Genomic DNA, 21220 nt, shown 5'->3' on the forward strand with positions numbered 1-21220 from the left:
ATTATAACGAATACAGCACAATTTATTGATCCGTTCTCCTGTGGGTGAATGTTCAGTGTTCTAACATTTTACGATTGAGCCCACCTTGTGGCAAACATTCCTGTCTGTGCCTAGCCCCAATGTGTGTGCAGGTGCATGTGCACACACAGGATTTCTAGGACATGTATGCGTGAGTGGGCTTGCTGAGTGGAAAACACCAAGTCCACAACAGTGGTCACCTCTGGTGGTGGGCATAGTGACACCAAGGTCTTTGGAAGGAACACAATTGTTCAATGGACATTTGTCTCATCATTGCAATATATGTTTTGGTGTGTCCAAAATACATTGTTTGTAATTTTAAAATATGTGAATCTACTCTGGCTTTCAATCAGCCAAGAAAAAACACTTTTCTGTCTTTACTTTGTTGCCTTTGTGTGTTAAAATTTTCTTTCAAACACACTGTTACTTCCTGATGGCTCCAAGAGGCATGCACTAAAGAATCAGTCCTATGCAGTTTGCAAAATTAAATTATTGCATCTGTGGCTGACAAAGGTTTTCTCTGACTTTAAGTTTTTTCTGTGTCTCCCAACTTTTTAAAAGGTCCATTTCCAGAATATCAACTTAAGTAAACAGTCCTCACTCGTCAGGGAATTCCAGGATATGCTTTATGCCCCGGGCACTGAACTGAGCAGCTTTGTGAGAAAAGTGGTCTAGGTCATTTCAGGCTTTCATTCTTTGTGATTTCAAGTCAATAAAAATAGTTGGCCAGGAAGGTGACTCAGGATTTGGCTTGCTCTGTCTTACTTGATTAGAATAATAGCAGGTTGATTTGGCTTATTTCATTCCTTTTCACTCCTTTATTCTTGCTTGGAATTAGATAAAGTGGATATTATTCATCTCCCACCTCCATTCAGTTAACTCTGAGCAAAAAATTATTTGGGCCAAATTGATGTGATCGCACACAAGTTTTCCTAATTAAATAGCCCTGGCTTTTCCTCACTTCCTCACCAAAAATTCCATCCATGAAGGTATATTTCAAAAATAGAAAGTGAGTCCAATGACCATGTGAGTTTCCATTGGGAGGAATCGGGGCTATGATTCAGCTGTTTGGTGGACACTGATTACTTAATCAAGGCAACGCCTGCTGCTATTTAGAGGTGATATCCTGAAGAATAAAATCTTTCCTTTTCTGAGTGTGCCCTTAGTTCAGACATCTCAAAGTATTTTTAAAATATGAATGAGATCTGAAGGCACTTCTATACTAGCAGATATCAGGCCATCAATAGTTTATCTTACGCCCCCAAAAGAAATATCACTGAAAAGAAAGTAAAAAAATTAAAAATAAAAAAAAGAAGGTAAAATTCATTTAGCACGTAATATGTATGAAGCCCTTTTACTAAGTGTGTGTCTTTTTTTTCTTTTTTTACATTACTTCTTTAATCCACATAGTATTGTTAGGAGGTAGAGATTACTTGTATCCCTATTGTACAGATGAGAGGGTTGAGGTAAACAACTTGCCTAAAGTTGCACAGCTACTAAGTATTAGAGCTGGTATTTGAACCCAAGCAGTCTGGCTCTTCACTTCACCTTCTTGACTCCTTTGCCATCCTGAGAATCAGAGTGGCAGGTAACTTACAAATGGCCACGCAGCTATGGAATGGTGGAGCCAAGGTTTTAGCTCAGATCATCTTGTGAAGCCAGAGATGTTAATTATTGCTTTTCTATGGGGAAATAAAAGTCCTGATTTAAGGTCCTTCTGTAGATGATTGGCAACGCATATAAGAATTCCATTTCTTGGGGCGCCTGGGTAGCTCAGTGGGTTAAAGCCTCTGCCTTCGGCTCAGGTCATGATCCCAGGGTCCTGGGATCAAGCCCTGCATCGGGCTCTCTGCTCAGCAGGGAGCCTACTTTCCTTCCTCTGTCTGCCTGCCTGTCTACTTGTAATCTCTGTCAAATAAATAAATAAAATCTTTAATTAAAAAAAAAAAAGAATTCCATTTCTCCTAGTTACCAAGCTACTTCTGAAGTGGCAGGTAACAGTTTCATGGATTTTATATATTTAAAGACTCTACCTCTGATGCAGATGTAAAGACCATCTACAGCTTGAGTCAGTTAGAAAAAGGAGGCAAAATGTATCCTTACACTCCCAAAAAAGAGAAAAGACAAAATGATCAGCTGTCCTTGTGTGGCTTGCAATTAGAAACAATCCAGACTTTTCTACTGTAGAGCAAAGAGACAAGAAAAGCTAAGTGAGAAGCCACTGGAACAGATGCTGTAAATAAGATGCTTTAAGAACCTTGGTTCAAATGGTACTTTTTCTCTAGCAATATCACCAGTCTCTTAACATGAACAAATGTGATTCATAGCAGAGAACGGATCCTGGGTGGAATCCCAGCAACGAATAGGAAATGGGACAGTGGGGAGGTGCCAAAGCTACAAGGTTTAGGGGGGGACTCGCCCTCTTCCGGGGCCATGCAAATGCCAATATTTACAGGACCGAAATTGCATAATTTTTCCAAGTCAGACTCTTGAGTGCAGGGAAAGGGCAGTTTCCCTGAAGTAGTCAGCCTGATGTCACCATGAGTGGACAGAACAGAGGTGGAGAGAGAGCCAAGCCCGGGTCTGGAGAGTGCTCTGTGGGGGTGTCAACACAAGGGCATGGCCAGCATCTTGGGTTCACCCCCAATGGGCCTGTGAAGAAGAGACCAGGTGAGGTGGGTGGAGACAGAGAGGGGCCCACCAGCTAGACTGCTGGGGATGCTTCCTTCTGCTCCTGAGGAGCTTCTGGGAAGGAAATGTCATATATACCTGCAGAATCCTGAATGCCTTGTTGTGCCCTTAACCCTGGGAAGTTTTCCCCTACACTTTCTCCCTCATCTGCCCCACTTCGTCCACACTGGTTTCCTTTCCCTACAATGTTCCCACCTCAGCAAGGTTTGACGCTTGCTGTCCTCTTGGTGGGAAGCCAGGCCCCGCTCTGCACACAGCTGCCTCCTGGTCATCCCACCTCTTCCCTGGCATCACCACCTCGGGGGCTTTTCTAGATCCTCCAAACTAAAGGAGTGACTGGTCCTTCTGCACACCCGGAATGGTCTTGTTCACGTGCAAGTACGTGCAGTCAGCTCTCCATAGCAAAAGCGCCCCCGGGAAGGTGAGCTCCGTGGTGGTCAGGGTGTCATTTTATTTATTTCTGTCCAGAACGGCTGGTGTATAATGGACACTAACAGATGTGTGTTGGATGAACTCCACCTGCCTATTTCAGGCGAACAAGACTGTCCTCTTTATGGTTTGTCATGCTCCTCTGTGGTATATTAATTGTGTCCACCCTCTCTGATGAGCATCTTTTTGAGAAACCAGATCTTGACATGTGGGTTTTCCTGTCTGTGATATTAATGGGAGTCGTGCTTGGGCCCCTGAGTTTTGTGTGCCATGAATATGAAAAAACATGTGATCTTTGAAAAAACGCAAACAGTAAAAAGGATGGATCCATTGCTCATCAATACCACGGGGCCCTACTCAGCAATAAAGAGGAAAGGACTTCTGGTTCATGCAAGGACACGGGTGAACCTCAGAAACATTATGATGCGTGAAAGCAGCCTGACGCATAAGAATACATATTCTATGATTCCATTTATATAAACCTCTAGAACAGGGAAAACTGATTTCTAGTTCCAGAAATCACAGCTTGGTTCTGCACTCAGGGTGTGGAGATTGGCTAGAAAAGTGTGTGATCTCTCCTAGGTGGAATGGAAAAATTCTGTATTGTTTTGGGCAGTTGTTACACAGGTGTATATATGTGTCACAAATCCTTGATCTGAATATTTAAGAATTGTGCATTTCGTTGTATGTAGAACAGAAAGTTATTTTTATCTTTTTATTTATTGTTGGTTTAAATTCAATGAACCAACTTATAGTACCTCATTAATTTCAGATATAATGTTAAATAAGTTATTTTTAAAATCCTGCCTTCAGTAGTCCTAAAGTAAAACAAGGAGATAAAACTGTTATTTTGTTGTAAGGGAGATTGAAACCTGCCAGAAGTGTATTTGGAGCACCACAGAGTATCAGCATCAGAGAAGACTTTTCCAGTGTAACTCTGAAGAAGCCAAATCAAGCTAGTGGAAGAAAAAGACAGAATTTTTTTTAATTTCATGCAACCAAGTGGTCCAGGCATGGAGTTGGCATTAGGGATCAAGGCTGACCTATGTCCAAGTGCTCAGCGGCATTCTGCTTTCTCTCTCTGCTGTTTTTTGCTTTTTGTTCTGTTTTATCTTACTTCGCTTTGTTTTGTTTCATTTTGTTTTGCAACCCCTTCTCTTAGCGGATGGACACAACAGTTCAAAGTCTTAAGCAAAAGCCTCAGACTGAGTCTCAGTCTTGGGCCCTCGCCATTCACTGTGGCTGGTGGATAGAGGAAAACCAAGCCACTGAGAGACTGAGGGATAAGAAGTGCCCCCTCAAATCCATGAACCATCATGACAACTACAGGGAATGTCCATGGAGGAAGCAAAAATGTCCCACAAAAGCCACCACAGTATTAGAGTAAAATGATTGATGAGGGTCCAGCTCCTCATGAATGGCTTCAATGCCACCCTTCCACTCTACTCTACACCAAGAAAATTAATTTACTGGTATCCATTAACTACTTGCAATTTGGTGAGCTGTGGAATCTTTTTGTGTGAGGAATGGTTTAAATTTTGTGTTCTTGCTGGACACCTAAAACCAGCCACAGATGAGTAGCAAACATGAGATCATCGTCCCTGATACTTCCTCTTTCACACAAATAGATCATCACTTCATTCAAGTAGGCCAGCATTTTTGTATTAAACAATCCCTTGATAAAAAGGGGCTTCCTTCAGTCCCCAAGCTTCCAGAATTATCACTGAGCCAGGACCTGTGGGAAGCATATGTGCTGGAGTTTTCACACACCCACAGAAAACTCCCAGACTAGAGCATCAGGTGGTCTCTACTTACCCCAAGGGGCAAACAAGTCTTTACACACTCCCATGATAGTTTGTAAGGAACACTTAAGTTTTCTGAAAGGTTTCTTGGTTACTCATTTTCCAAAAAAAGAATCTACACTTCTGAGGAAGCAAAGAGCATGTGTGGGTTTTTCCGTTTCCAGTTTTGCACAAAGTACAACATCAGTTACCAGTTTAAAAAACTAGTGTTCTTTCACTAACATACTTAATGAAATGGTTGTTAACATAATATACTCATAAAATAAAAGTAGGCCATTTCTTTTTTTTTTTTTAAGATTTTATTTGTTTATTTGAGAGAGATCACAAGTAGGCAGAGAGGTAGGCAGAGAGGGGGGAAGCAGGCTCCCCGCCAAGCAGAGAGCCTGATGCGGGGCTCGATCCCAGAACCCAGGGATCATGACCTGAGCCGAAGGCAGAGGCTTAACCCACTGAGCCACCCAGGCGCCCCAAAAGTAGGCCATTTCTATTAGAATAAGTTCTGGAGCTGGTAGGGGATCAAATGTAAACACTGAAGTCATTTTTACAGACAAGAAATACATGTAGGTAAGTTTCATAAAAGCCCAGGAAATAAGTTTAAGTCTGATAACAGGCAGGAGAAATATCTGCGATGAATCCAATAGACCAAATGTTTCTATTTCTAGTATATATGGACCTCATACTGTTGATAAGAAAATCACCAAAATTCCAATAGAAAAATAGACTAAAGGTATAAATAAAATAATTCATAGAAAAAACACAAAAAAGGAACTATCAATCTTACTACTAGGCAAAGATCTACAAATTGAACAAACTGGGATGCCATTTTCTCTTCTTAAGTCAGCAAAGTGGCTTTTTTTTTTTTTTAAAGATTTTATTTATTTATTTGACAGAGAGAGATCACAGTAGGCAGAGAAGCAGGGAGAGAGGGGGAAGCAGGCCCCCCACTGAGCAGAGAGCCCAATGCAGGGCTGGATCCCAGGACCCTGGGATCATGACCTGAGCTGAAGGTAGAGGCTTAAACCACTGAGCCACCCAGGCGCCCAGCAAAGTGGTTTTTAAATGAGCAGTTAAAGGAGCACATCAAAACATGACTGGCCAGAGAATAAATTCAGACAGCCTTTAATAAACAACTTGAACTTAAATAAGTCTATGCTCTTTAGCCTTATAATTTCCCATATAGGAACCAACCTAAAGAAATAACAGGAAAATTTGAATATACACATAAATACCCATCACAGCAACTTTTATGTACAGATATCACAGCACTGTTTAATAACATTAAAACCTGTAATTAGCTTAAGTGTTCAATGGGAGAAATAAAAAGATTATAGTATATTCATCAATGGAATATCATGTATGCAACCACTAAAATTATTTTATGAATGTATCATGACAAGGGAAAATGTTAATATTTTGGGGGGGATAATGTTAATATTATAATGTTGGATAAAAAAGATTAGAGGATTGTGTTTATACGATATAATACATATGTTATGCTGCTGTATGAATAGATACATGCATCTGCCATTCTACATAATGCAAGAAAAAAAAAACAAGACCCCAAAATGTTAACCTGGATTTTATGCAATGATTTCTATTTTTAGCGCTGTGCCTTTCCAGATTATTACAGGAGCATGCTTACTTTTGACAACCAGAAAAAAGTCGCTTAAAAGTAAAACAGATGAGAACTTGAACAGCATCCTCTTAAAGAAACAAAAGAATTCTAAGAGTAAAACTTGGCAACTTTCTACCTGAATTATTCAGCCTCTTTGTTAAAATATTTTCATTTTCAAGCCCGTACAGGCCCATAAAGCAAACTAAACACTTCCGACCAACTTAATAGAGAAATTAAGTGGACCCTGAGAGATTTATAGTAATGGCTGCTGACAGGAGGTGTCATGACTAACTGCCAAAAAGGTAATTAGAGGCCCTTCCTCCGTGGCAATTACTTCTGTAGTTTAGCAGGGCTGGTTATGCTTTGCTTCCTGGGTTCTCTCTAGGGGGAGTCGAGGAGTTTACCATCATGAAGGCAGTCCAGGAGGTTCATTAGGTGTCTCCCAATTAGGTCTGGTGACATGAGCCTCTGTTTAGCATTTGAGCTGTTACATACCCGTGACAGCTTAGCTAGGCTGGACCAGAATCACAAGGAGCATCTCATCTCTGGTTTCTCAAATGTAGGGAGTGGTGGAGTTTAAATGAAACCAAAAGGCATCTCCAGAGGGCTATGAAGCATAAACCTGACAGAAAATGGAAGATCAGAAGTGGCCCGTTTCATCAGAGACAGAGAGAAAACCCAAGGCATGTGCTTATGTGCAATTGGCAGGAGATCCCATTTTCCCATTGTCTTAGTTAGGCAGACTCTGAGACTAGTATGTGGACACAAGAAGTTGATTTAGAAGGTCATTCTAGAAACCCAGTGAAGGAATGTGACCATGATTAGGGAAGGGAGGCCCCCCGGGATAAGATGTCTCAGTGAGCAGGTTTTCACTTTGGGCAACGAGAGAGCAATCTTACTGGAGACCCTCTGAGGAAAAGTGTGGAGAACAAGTCACTGTTGTCCTACTGAGGGGCAAGCAAGCTGGGCTATTTCTCTGCTAGTTCCCATCCCTCAATGGGTGAAGTGTGTGCTTTGGGCATTAACCAAACCTCTGGCATCAAACTACCCTGCCCAAGTTAGTCACCCTCCTGGCCAGAAAAGGCTGTTGGGTATGAAGATGCAGAAAGCTACAGAAGGAACTTCTGCAGGTAAGTCGGAGGAGCTATGGAGCATCTGCCACATCAGGCCATGCCTCAACCACCTCACAGTAAATCCGCTGGAACTTGTCCCCCAGCTTTTCCCCCAAGAGCTACACCATATATTCTGAGCTCCTTGAAATGCGCCTGATTTCCTTCTAAATGGTCATGAATTCTTATTAGTCTCTGTCTTTGACTTCTGGAGTCTTCTCAACAGCTCCTTTCACCCGGTATGGTTTCCCCAGTCTGGGCCACAGGTCTGCCCAAAGGTCAGCTGACCATGATTCCTTGGCTTTATCCATTCATCCATCTACCTCCCCATCCATCTATTTTGATTGGAAAAAGATGGGAGAGGTATGGGAAGGGAAAAAAACAAGAGAGGGCTATAGCTCTGAAAGAGATAGAGAAGCAGAGAGAAAGAGTCTTCAAGATATTATTGTGTAAATAGATGTGAAATCGGCTTCCATACAGCAAATTGGAATGAAAAGAGGGATCATGTAAAGAAGGGACAAAATCCATGTAAACTTACCACCTTTGCCCGTTGGAATGGATAATTCCCTTGTAGGAAGGTACCTTGAGGCTATGCAAATAATTTGTTGTTATACTTTTGCTACCAGTTTTTTCTGTTGATGTTTCTTACCTGGAACAATTATTACTGTGGTGTTTGCCAAATGGTGATTTTCTAATTCCATCCTGCATTCTATATTTATGAATTGGAATTTTGTTATAATGAAAACCTTTCCCTTCTCATTTATTTATTTATTTATTTATTTATTCAATTGTTTTTATTTATATCAGTACAGATGCCTGGATACTTATTGTATTATATGATGATGCATAGAATGGTCTATTATTATTATTCTTTGGTCACTTGAAGTGTCCCAGACCTGAGGACCAGGATTTTCATGTCTATTTGCCACAGAACGCTACATGACACCTTCCCAGGTTTCCTGTGGTTTCCAGAGATGCGAGTCTCTGCAAGCTTGAAGAGGCACTAGGATGGAGACAATGTGAGTTGCATAGCCATATCCTTCCAAACTCAAAAACAAGATTTGGCAGGAATAAGTCCAAGTTATAGGACATGACCTCTTCTTTATTTGCATATTTACCTCTGTGCTTCTTTTGCCTTTGACAACAGAGTTCTGACATAATCAGGATATTGGTTCAGCAGAAATAATAAGCAGCTGTTGAGTCCTAATCTTTGCCTAAGGCTTGGGGGGTCTTCAAAGATGCTTGTGGTATGGGACCAGCACGGGGGCTGTCTCACTCACCAAAGTCAGCTCTCCAGCACTGTGACATGGACTGAGGGGGATTTTTATGTGTGGTATCCTCTCAGGAAGACAACAAATGAAACTCAAGTCAAGTCTGTGGTTTGACATTTTCAGAGTAATCTACAGTGGTGGCAACATGTCGAAATTACTTTCTTGAACAGAAAGTTGGACTGACAAAGAAATTGAGGGCTCTGTACTGCTTGTCACAGAGAAAAGAACAGATTTGGGAAATACCCAGTGTTCAGATCACCGAGGTCTGAGGAGGGAAGGTGCAAGGTCATAGACAAGGCAGGGCCCAGTGCCTTAGGCCATGAGCTCCTGAAACAGACAGGCTGGTTCCGAATCTTCAGTGGTGGTTGCTTTCTAGGCTGGGCCATTACTGAAACCTCCTAAGCCTCAGTTGCCCCATGTTTTCCATGGGCATTTTACGTAGGGATGAAAACAAGAATGAGTATGATGTGTGGGATTTTCTCCTTTTGCTTCTCCAGATCCACTCTCCACTCCTCTCTGCCTTGCTCTGTGCCCAGGAGACCAGTCTCTTCAGGCATCATCACACCAGTGGCCTGGCCTGCTAGTTGGGTATGGCCAACGGGAATCATCTGTAAGAGACTGGAATGTGGTAGAAGAGAAGAGTTAGGGATATTTATGCCTCTCCCCCTTCTCCCATCCTGCAGGCTCCTCCCAATGCCTTCCCCCTACTGCTATTCCCACAGGGTTTCCCATCCCATGTTGGTTCCTTGGGCCTGCTCTCACCCCTGTGTGTATCCCTTCCTTAAACTCTCTTTGTTCAAGCTCTTCGAGTGTCACCTGTTACCAGGCAGATTCAGACAGGCAAATGCAGCACAGAGCTGCTGGCAAGAGTCAACAAATGTCCCTCCAAAGCAGGACGTCGGAGGTGTGCCTCAGAAATGTTGTAGTACTATATCATAGCCTCTCCCATTACTCTTGAAAGCCACAATTGGCTGGTAACAAATGCATAGTTGCTTTAGGAGGAAGCAAAGGGGGGTTGACATTCTGGAGCATACTGGCGTAAATGGAGCCAAAACAGGATCTCAAAAACCGAGCACTGCAGGATTAGAGTCAACAATGGAGGGAGTTCTATCCTGGGACTCTGGGCACCGTGTCAAAAGCAATGAGCGCAAATACAGTTGCCATGGACCCAAGAGCCTTACTGGTGATATGACATAACCTGATTTGAGAATAAAAGCTCAACTGAGTGATTAAAACCTCACCTTTTAATGAATATCCACGAGTAATTTTGTCTGTACCCTTACCCAGAAACAATGAAAAAAGAAAGTCCAGCAGAAATCCAAGTAGTGGCTTCTATTCCCCAAAATAACGAACACTTTGGTAATACCTTGCTTGATCAACTTGTTTTCCAGAACAATTTTGGGGAGGTGGTCTTGCAGCTGTGATTATAGTGGGTGCACAGAAATAAGGGGTATAAGACAACCACCGACTGGGACAACTCAGTGAGTGAAAGAGTGCAGAAAACAAATCTTATTCAGTAACCTTGCTGCCATGTTTTTTCAAGACTTGGTATGCAATGTGCTTACATTTGCAGTATGATTGCCATGTAAGATAAAACTGATATGACTGGAACAAAACCACAGGTACAACCTGTAGGGTCTGAAGGATCATTTCAATTCACTAATTTAAAAATGTCATATGGAAAGAGACAATTCAGCATTCATTAACCTTGTCTGGGAAAAATGCACTCAGTGGAATGCTTCTAAAAATCTCTTTGTCAGTGTATTTCTAGAACTGAAACAAAAGTCAGTGCTCAGAGGTAAGAGGAGAACTTCTCTGAGATTCAGCATCTCAGAGTCTTCAAAGAAAGGTCAACTTGCTTATTTGCCAATGAGAGGGGAAAGTGTGTCTGTGCACAAGGTTCTGCTGACATAAATCATTTAGATAAAGGTGAAAAAGTTCAACACACCTACCTTGTTTACCTTGTGTCAAACAGGAAACCAAACCCATGGCAGGTGACAAATACCCAGTTGTCTGAGCCAGTACAGAATTTTGGAATATCATTTTATTTTACATATTATTTTATTTTTAAATAACATCATGGATAAAGTGAATTGATTTTAGAACTTTGGGGGGAAATTCGTCAATGATGTGTCTCAATTTTTGACTTGTAAAGCCAAAGGTTTTAGAGATAGCTCCATTGGAGAGAAAGATGTGTGAAAGAGAGACAGGGAGAGACAGAGATAGAGAGACAGAGAGAATGCAGATAGAAAGCAGTTAGTGAATAGACCCAAACAGTAACTGGGAATTCATGGCTCAGTCACTTAGCAGTTGTAGGTTTAAAATTTGAGAAAAACTACTTCTCTTAGCTCGAGTGACCTCAACTTTCACATAGGACAGTGATACTAAAGGGTTGCCCTGGGTGCAGGGATGGCCTGGCACCTAGAAGGGGCTCAGGGCAAAATATCTATGAATGGTGTCCTTGTGGAGGCCATGATTGTGCCCCACATCCCTCTCCCTGTCAGCGTTAGCTGGAGATGGGCCTCTGGCCCTTGAATGTCGAGTTTATCCTTCTGAAAAGTGACTATTCTGCCAGCAAAGGAAATGGCCTAGAGCCCTCTTCTCAGACATTGTTCAGGACATCGGAACCATACTCTGCATGTTTACTCAAGTGAGAGGGTTCAAACTACTTCCTCTAATGGTTTCAGACAAGGGCTAAAGCTTTGTCAGCTAAGCATGTGGGATCTGGCTGGCTGGGAATGAATAATTAAACTCCTGCCAACAAAAGTGCCCTGTAAATTCCTTAGAGCGGCCTTCTGTTTCCTCCATAATGCGTGTCTCCCCATTTCCCAAAGTCGTTGTATCTGTAGCCAGAGGCTCACCTCGTAAGGCTTAAATGCTGCCCCTTCCCTCTTGGGCACTTTCTCAATAGCAGTTGTGTGTCAGCTTGCAGGGAAGTCCGTGCCCACCCCCATCACCTCCCAGATCTGGCCGAGCAGGGCTGGAGCGGATTCACCGAGCCCTGTGAGGCCAGCTCCTATCCTAGCAGATTCAGAAAGAGATGCATGAGCAGAATGTAAATCAGAGGGGGCAACCAGTGCTTTTTTGCAGGTCGATATCCTCATGGAAGGAAAAGTTGGCCCAATTGTATAACATCCTGTTCCTGGAGGACTGGTATTCAAGGGTGGAGAAGTACTTTAAAACAAAGAATACTTTTAAAAGGGTGCTGGAATTGAAATGAGACCAATTCACCTCCAAGCCTGTTCCAAACATACTGTGAACTGTTTCCTGTCTCTACCCATCAATGGTGGCCTAGGATATTTCCTTTAGGATCCTTGAACCCTAAGGGAACTGGCTCCCAACATGGACACCTGAGGCCCAGTGCCACAGGCTGCCCCAGTGGAATCACACGTTTGAACGCACAATATTAAAGGAAGCCTCTTCCCATTGTGAGCAAGAGAAGGACATTAGTTTTTAATTCTGTCAATCTGATCATTTCATTGTCTTAAGAAGCAATGCTTAGCCTTTCAGATTTCTCCCTCTTCTGCTTCTTTCTCAGAATCCTTGGCAAGATGACAATTATGGGTGTTTGGGGAAAAGATTTAGGGTCCTTGGGTCTGCTATCCTCTTGCTCCTTCCTGGAACAAAATTCCATTGTGTCCCGGTTCTTACCTTACTGGTTTTTGGGGCTCCCATCTATGGTCAGAGGACTCAGGGTCAGCCTCCTGCCCACAGGGAAAGTCAGCCAACTTCCTCTGGCTAGGCGACATCACCTCAGCTCTGCCTGATGGCAGACCTTGAAACCATGCCAACTCTGCCAAATCCTCCAGCAGCCTGGTGCCTGACACCGACCCTGACCTCCATGGAAGCATCACTTCCCACTTAGCAGACCCCCAGGCAGTTCTTCGTTCAGAGTTCTCAATGTATGGGGCCTATGAGGAACCTGGGAGAACTGCCTCTCAGGGCCACACTAGCCACAGTGACTCAGCTGAGCCCCTGACACAAGTAGTGAGCGTAAATAGTTTATTTGGGAGGTGACAGTTGGAAACACTGGCAGGAAGTGAGGAAGGAAACAGGGAAAGGAGAAGCCATTATCACGCAAATTGCCACTGTGGGCCATGGGGGCTTAATCCTCTAGGGGAGCACTGAGCAATAGTGTAGAACATGTCTCAGGGTTATGAGCGTGTTAATAATCCATAAAGATAATCGTGAAGATTATATGCAATTTGCATGCAAAGCAATTAGCACAGAACTCAGCTCATAATAAGGGCTCAGTAGATGTGAGCACATCCTGCTTCCCCACAAGTTTTCCTGTTTGCCAGTTCTTTCCATGGAGCCTTTGGCTCTTAAGTTTTTTTCCTGATGTCTTTGATCACTTCTTCTGTTTCTCACCCATTTTTATTTTACTCTCTGAACCCAAGGCAGGTAGTTCCCAAGGTCTTTTTCCTGTTCAGTGAATCCAGCCATATACAAAGTTAATGGCAAAAAACACCCCAGTCCCTTCAGTGCTAAAACAGAGATGCCTCTGGGGTACAGATTCCATCCTACTCCCAGCATGAAGCAGTGTGTGTTAAAATAAAACTTGGTCATTTCAAATGTTTTAGAAAGTGTAGTAGAAGCAGATGTTTGAATACTGATAAGTTTGCTAATACAAAGTGTTGTAAGGTACTATGGGGAAGTGCATATTCTCATACCACTTTGGTGAGAGTCCCAATGTGTATGGCCACTTTAGAAGGCATCTTGACAGAAATTATTAAAACTGAAAATGCACAGACTTGTTATCACCAAGCAGTTCAACCTTGGCATAACCATCATATGAAAACTCATTCAAAAGAACACAGTGGGGGTGTCTGGGTGCCTAGTTAATTCAGCCTCTGCCTTTGGTTCAGGTCATGATCTCAGGGTCCTGGGATGGAGCCCCACATTGGGCTCTCTGCTCAGCAGGGAGCCTGCTTCCCACTCTCTCTCTGCCTACTTGTGATCTCTCTCTCTGTCAAATAAATAAGTAAAATCTTAAAATAAAAAAGAACACAGTGATATTCTTTGCTTTTTTGCTATGTTAGCAAAAAATTGAAAACAACCAAAATGTCCATCAGTATGGGACTAGATAAATGAAAAATCATGTACTTAGATGATAGAATAACTATATAGGAGTTAAAAAGGAATAAACTAGAACTCGACATATCAACCTGGATAGGTCTATAGTAAATTAAAAGAAAAAGCAACTAGCAACCACTAATATGTTTTCTGTCCTTATAATTTTGCTTTTTCCAAAATGTTTTATGGATGAAGTTATACACACAGTAATCTTTTGAGTCTGGCATTTTTCCCTTAGTTTAATGCATTTAAGATTCATCCAAGTTGTTACATATATCAGTAGTTCCTTTTTATTGTTCAAACATTTTGCCTGTTCTTTTATTGGGCTGTAATGTATAACACTGTTTTCAGAAATAAAAAAAAATGTTGGAAACATAGAAACCAAACTCTCAATTATAAGCTCTGGGAGAACAGAGGGAGCCAGGATTGGAGGACGGAAAGGTCAAAGATTAAACTTTTTCTGTAATATCATCATTTTAAAAAACGGTAGATTACTATTTTATCATGCGTAACTGCAAATTCAACTTACAAAGGCAGTAGATGAAGTTGATAATTGCATTGGTTATTAGGGGATCTCTATTCTTAGATAATATACACTGGATTCTTTAGGAATAAAAAGCTAAAATGTATACAACTTAACTTCAGAAGGTTTGGGAGAGGGAGAGAGAAAGAGACAGAAATTAATTGAGAGAGAGCACTTGAAGAGGAAAGAGAAGAGCCTTCTAATGATCAAAAGCTTGAAGTTCATGGAACTTCCTTGGAGGCAGGCCGCTTATTTAGCAAACAGGATTGAGGAGGGCAGATACTCAAATTCCGTGAAGCAGGAAAAGAGACCAACTTGGAGCAGTATCTAGGTTCCAAATCAAAAGGAGAAGAGAGAGGAAGAGAGGAAGGCATTGCTCCTTCTGAGACATCGTGGGGATGCAGTGGGCTCCATGGGAAGAAGGAAGGGAGCAGGAAGATGAATTATTCTGAACTACCACCTCAGGGTTCAGGTCTATGTTTATGAAAGATTGTATGCATAAGGGGCTGTGAGGCTTTCATCCTGTCCTTCCACCTATGACAGTTGTTTGGGTCCATGGCTTCAAATTCTTTGGAACCTGAGTGATGTCACTCATACTTGGGAGATACCTTAGTGATGTAACCATATTCCCTCAGACCTTGTGACTAGAACAGTTCATGCTGGATGATGGAGGTCAAGTATGCAATAAGGGAGCCCACTGAAGAACTCAGAGGGATAAGGGCAAGAACTAGAATTTCATGGCTCTCCATACCATTCCTGTACCATTGGCCTTCCCACCCTGCCATTTTACCCTTGACTCATGATGGTGAAGAACAAACCCAACGTGGTTCGGAACATAGGTGGGTACCACGTCTGCACCAGTATAGGATATCAACACTAAACAAGAGACTTACTCTTCAATGCTGTTTTACCTACTTCTCACCTCATCTCTTTGACCTTCTAGATATTCCTACCAGAGTGCCAAGAGTTAACTTAGAGCCACCAAGGTTAAATTATACTAACATCCCTGTGATATTCAGCTTCCCTCCCAAGCTAAACTTTCTTCACCATGTCCCTGTCTCTGTCAGTGGCACCAGAGATTTCAAAATCCACTTCTGTATATTTTTCCTTTTCTTCTCAGTCGAAACTTTCATTAAAGACCATCTCGTCTGCCTTTGAAATTTCCTCCGAGACATCTCTTGTTTGTGGCAGCATCCACCAGTCCAGATGAGGAAGTAAATGCTGATTAACTGACCTTGGCGTCACTCTGGTCTCTCCCTGGGCATTGCTTCTGCCCACTGCTACCAATGGTCTCAACTCCTCCCCTTCTTTCCCCAGAGCCCTCAGCAGCCTCCTACTGTCCATCTCATTAGTCTGCTTATCAGTCATCTCTAGCTTAACTTCTAAGAAACCACTAAAATTTAGGTTTTTTTTTCCTTCAAATTGTTCATGCCCATCCTTGTCCCAACACTTCCATTGCAGCCCCCTTAACCCAGCACTCATCATCCATGAACCCAGTAACCACTGGCCTCCTTAGTTTTAGTTCCTCCACTTTATCCTACATTCTACTTTTGCATTTATCTTGTTTAAACATCATTTTACCAGGCCACACCTCTGCTCAAGAATGCACAGTGGGTTACCACTTCATATCACAACAAATCTCAATTTCCATGTCTGCTTGTCATCATCAGGCCCTGCACCCCAATTTTGCTCCCCACCCCCCTTTTTTTTCTTCCAACCAAGATTCCTCTACCCTCTCTGTTCTGTCAGGATCCTATGCCTAACCCTAATTGTATAGTCTCTCTCAGACTCTTCATTCTCTATTCAGTCAGAACCTGTTTAATTTATGAAGATCTATGGACTCTTTCATGGTTACCCATCCACTCCCATCTCATTCTCTATCAATGTTAGAACCAGAGTGTTAGAGCAGTGTTAGAGCAATGTTAGAACCAGAGCAATAGATTAGATTTTATATGGGCAGGGTGGGACTGAGAGTTCATGAAACCCCACAGAAGCAATTGGGAATGAGGGCCCTAAGTTTAGGCCCGAGAGAGAACCCATTACACTAATGATACTTCTGTGGGACTGGGATGCAGGAGACAATCAATCCTGGGAAGTAGGTCTATGCCAGAAGACTTTCATCTTTGGAAAAATGTAGGCATCCTAAGTTTAGAATGCCTTCAGAAGTCAGGGTCAACTCACACAAAGGAAGAACAAGTGGGAAGAAGATAAAGAAAGGAGAATGGCTCTGGCAGGCTGACCAACATAAAGATATTGCATTCACCACACATTTTGTGCATTTGTTTGAGTTCTGTGGTAGATTGTGCCCAACAATGGCCACCATAATTTCCTTCTCTCACCTTTATGCACATGTCACTCTACCATTGAATTATTTCTCCTCTCCATGTATCTGGGATATCCTTGTAACTGCTTTGGCCAATACACTATGAAGGACAGTGATATTCAGGGACTTCGAGCCTGAGACATAAGAACCCTGGTGGATTCCACTTTCTTATTCTTAAAACATGGTCACCATGGGAAAGGAGCCCAAGCCACATGGAGGAACCCCGAGACACTCAGTCTATAGTCCTAGTACAGCTCCCAGCCAAGAGCCAACCTCAAGCACCAACCATGTGAGTTTCCAATTGTGGACATCCAGTTCAGTTAAACGCCCACATAGTTGGTTACAGTCCTGGCCAACATTATGTGAAGCAGAAAAAACACCCAACTGAGCCAAGTCAACCCACAGACTAAAAAGATAATGAAATGATTGCTGTTTCCAAGATACTAAGTTCTGGAGTATCCTTTCTGTGATATATAACTAAAACACACTGTACAAATTTTTTGGCTTCTAATGAGAACTTTTCTTTAGCCATCATTCATGACAACTAACATTCCAAGCAAGAGTCCAGAAGGCAAGGTGCCTGGCATGTATTTGTGGGGCACCAATTTCACAGTGACCTGGGTTCATATTGATTATTCCCTTTTCTCTAGGTATAGCACAGATGACCTCATATATCAGTTGGTCTTATTCCATTTATATGCGATTTTTATTTTTTAAATTATATTTAATATTTGTTTTTATCAACAAATCTCATATACTTGAAAAGCAAGCTTGTATTTGTATCTTTTTTTCTCCTATTGCTTATTGCAATATAAACATGCAATGTATATTATTGAATTGAAAGTTCATTTCCAAATATTCTTTCATGCATATTGGATTGTCTTTTAAATCAAACTCAAGTTATCAAGAGACAACATTCATCTTAATTCAGCTTTATGCACCATAGGTTAACCACATGAAGCTTCCTGGGAAAACAAACACAACACTGTAAATGCATACTTAAAATATTAAAAAATTGCTAAAATAAATTTGGAAGAAAATCAGATAATTTTTATTCAGAGGTTTATAAGAGTGAAAAATGGATAATGACCAGAGATATATGAGTCAAAACCTGGTCCAGAAAGGAATCTTGGCTTATGTATAATGCCAGCATACTTATTAATAAAAGCTTCAAATATTGTATTTTTAGCACTGTATTGGTTTCCTTTGCTCATGTGCCTAATGGTGTTGGGGGAGGGCGGTCAGGTTTGAAAAGGGACCTATATGAAACACAAAAGAGGTCATCAAGATTCCACAGGAATCTTTAATTATCTGAGGCCATTTAAATCCCCCGAAACACAGCCTTTTCTAGAATCAAAATATGATTAGAAGGTTATTCTTTTTTTTTAAATTTTTAAAATTTCTTTTCAGTGTACCAAAATTCATTTTTTATGTACCACACCCAGTGTTCCATGCAATATGTGCCCTCCATAATACCCACCACCAGGCTCACCCAACCTCCCACCCCCCCGCCCCTTCAAAACCCTCAGATTGTTTTTCAGAGTCCATAGTCTCTCATGGTTTGCCTCCCCCTCCCCTTCCCCCCTCCAATTTCCCCCAACTCCCTTTTCCTCTCCATTTCCCCATGCCTTCTGTGTTATTTCTTATGCTCCACAAATAAGTGAAACCATGAAATAAGTGACTTATTTCACTCAGCATAATCTCTGTCCAAGTTGACACAAAAGTTGGGTATTCATCCTTTCTGATGGAGGCATAATACTCCATAGTGTATATGGACCACATCTTCCTTATCCATTCATCTGTTGAAGGGCATCTTGGTTCTTTCCACAGTTTGGTGACCGTGGCCATTGCTGCTATGAACACTGGGGTACAGATGGCCCTTCTTTTCACTACATCTGTATCTTTGGGGTAAATACCCAGTAGTGCAATTGCAGGGTCATAGGGAAGCTCTATTTTTAATTTCTTAAGGAATCTCTACACTGTTTTCCAAAGTGACTGCACCAACTTGCATTCCCACCAACAGTATAAGAGGGTTCCCCTTCCTCCACATCCTCTCCAACACACATTATTTACTGTCTTGTTAATTTTGGCCACTCTAACTGGTGTAAGGTGGTCTCTCAATGTGGTTTTGATTTGAACCTCCCTGATGGCTAGTGATGATGAACATTTTTTCATGTGTCTGCTAGCCATTTATATGTCTTCTTTGGAGAAGTGTCTGTTCATGTCTTCTGCCCATTTTTTGACATGATTATCTGTTTTGTGTGTGTTGAGTTTGAGGAGTTCCTTTTAGATCCTGGATATCAGCCTTTTGTCTGTACTGTCATTTGAGAATATCTTCTCCCATTCCGTGGGTTACCCCTTTGTTTTGTTGACTGTTTCCTTTGCTTTGCAGAAGCTTTTGATCTTGATGAAGCCCCCAAAATTCATTTTTGCTTTTGTTTCCTTTGCCTTTGGAGACATATCTTGAAAGAAGTTGCTGTGGCTGATATCAAAGAGGTTACTGCCTATGTTCTCCTCTATGATTCTGATGGATTCCTGACTCAAGTGAAGGTCTTTTATCCATTAGAAGGTTATTCTAGTGTCAGTATAGGAGTGTTTGAATTTTTGATTCATGGAGATATCATAAGATGACTGAGCAGGATATGGACTGAGACACAAAAAGCAATGCTCAATTTAATGTAAACACATTCAGCTTCTCATAACATAAGGGATAAGCAGGTTCTGCTACAGTAAAAGTCAGCACACTTTTTTTTTTTTTTTAATTTGAAAGAGACAGAGAGAGAAAACATGAGCACAAGTGGGAGGAGGGACAGGGCAAGATAGAGAATCTCCAGCAGACTCCCCACTGAGTGTGGAGCCTGGTACAGAGCTCCATCCCAGGACCCCAAGATCATGACCTGAGCCAAAAATCAAGAGTTGGCCATTTAACAGACTGAGCCCTCCAGGTGCCCCCAAATCAGCATACTTTTGAACTTGTGAGGTATTATTAAGGATAGCTGAACCTGTTTGGTCAAGGAACTAGCTCAAATACTTGTCAATTCTTTAAGCCAACATCTAATGCTTTGCTGGAGATCTTCTCTTCTCACTGTAAGGATTAAGGTATTGCTCCTGATAGCCCTAAATGGTTAAAAATGAAAACCAGTATCTGTGGTTCCTTAGCACTTAAAGATGTCTCAGATTGAAGAAAAAAGATTTGTGTGATAATGAAGATGCTAGTGTAACCTGGAAAAAGAAACTAGAGTACACAGAGACCCACATGCCTGGGTTTCCGTAGCTGGAGAATTCCATTGGAGGAATTAGGGCACATACTGTATAGGAGAGATTGGACAAAGTAGGAGGTGGTTTGTGAAGGTCATGAGTATGCTCTCGGTCAAAATGGCCTACAGTGGGCTTCTGGACACCAGTTATATGACCTTAGGATGGTAGGCAAGCGACCTACCCCACTGAGTCTGTTTTCACATTTATACAAGTAGAAAATGATGATGTTTGTCCTGCTTACCTCAGTAGATATGATAAAGCTCAACTGAGACAATGTATGGTCAACCATGTTGGAAACCAATTGTGAAGAACTATAATAGTAGAATATTTTGGGTATGATGCCAACATGGGGAAGCATAAACAAGAAGAGAAACTTTGAGCCAGCATGCAGATCAAATACTTGGATGAATAAGTAAATGTGTGATTGATATGATAAGCATACAGTAATGTGAGTTATTAAAATTTATGGATGATTTCAGAGGAAACTTGATATGTGAACTATGTCTTCTGAAAAACTGTAAAGGCTTATTTGAGGAATTAGAATTTGTAGATCTACAAGAAGCAAAGAAGACAGGATGAATGGATGAAAGGAATCAAATTAGCTGCAATGTGGGAGACATTCCAAGGGGCCGAGATGGTGAGAAGAATTAAAGTACAGCCAGAGGAACAAAAGGCAACAAAATGTGCCAACTGTGAGCGACTAGATACTTTTCATACTTTGTCTCTTTTAAGCCTCACAATTCACACTGTGTGGTAGGCATTACCTACTCCAGCTGATGGAGGACAAAGCTGAAGCTCAGAGAGCCTTATCTGGCTCAAGGCTACTCAGTACTATATGGAATCTAGATAAAAACTCTGGTCTTTCTGAGGCTAAAACTTAATGTTCTTTCTTCTATGCCTGGGGTCCATATTTATAAAGTATAGGGAGGTCCCAAAAGTCCCAGTGGAGGTGGGGGAGGGGTGGTGGGGTGAAATGGAAGAAATATTGTCCAAGCAATAGGTAGAGAAAATTCTTCCTTCTCTACAACCTCATTTTGGCTGTGAAATGACCTAATTTTCTTCAGATTACTTTAATATGCTCATGTCCTAAATCATAGAATTTCTC

The sequence above is a fragment of the Martes martes genome (genome assembly GCF_963455335.1).
Source record: "Martes martes genome assembly, chromosome: 9".
NCBI lineage: Eukaryota > Metazoa > Chordata > Mammalia > Carnivora > Mustelidae > Martes > Martes martes.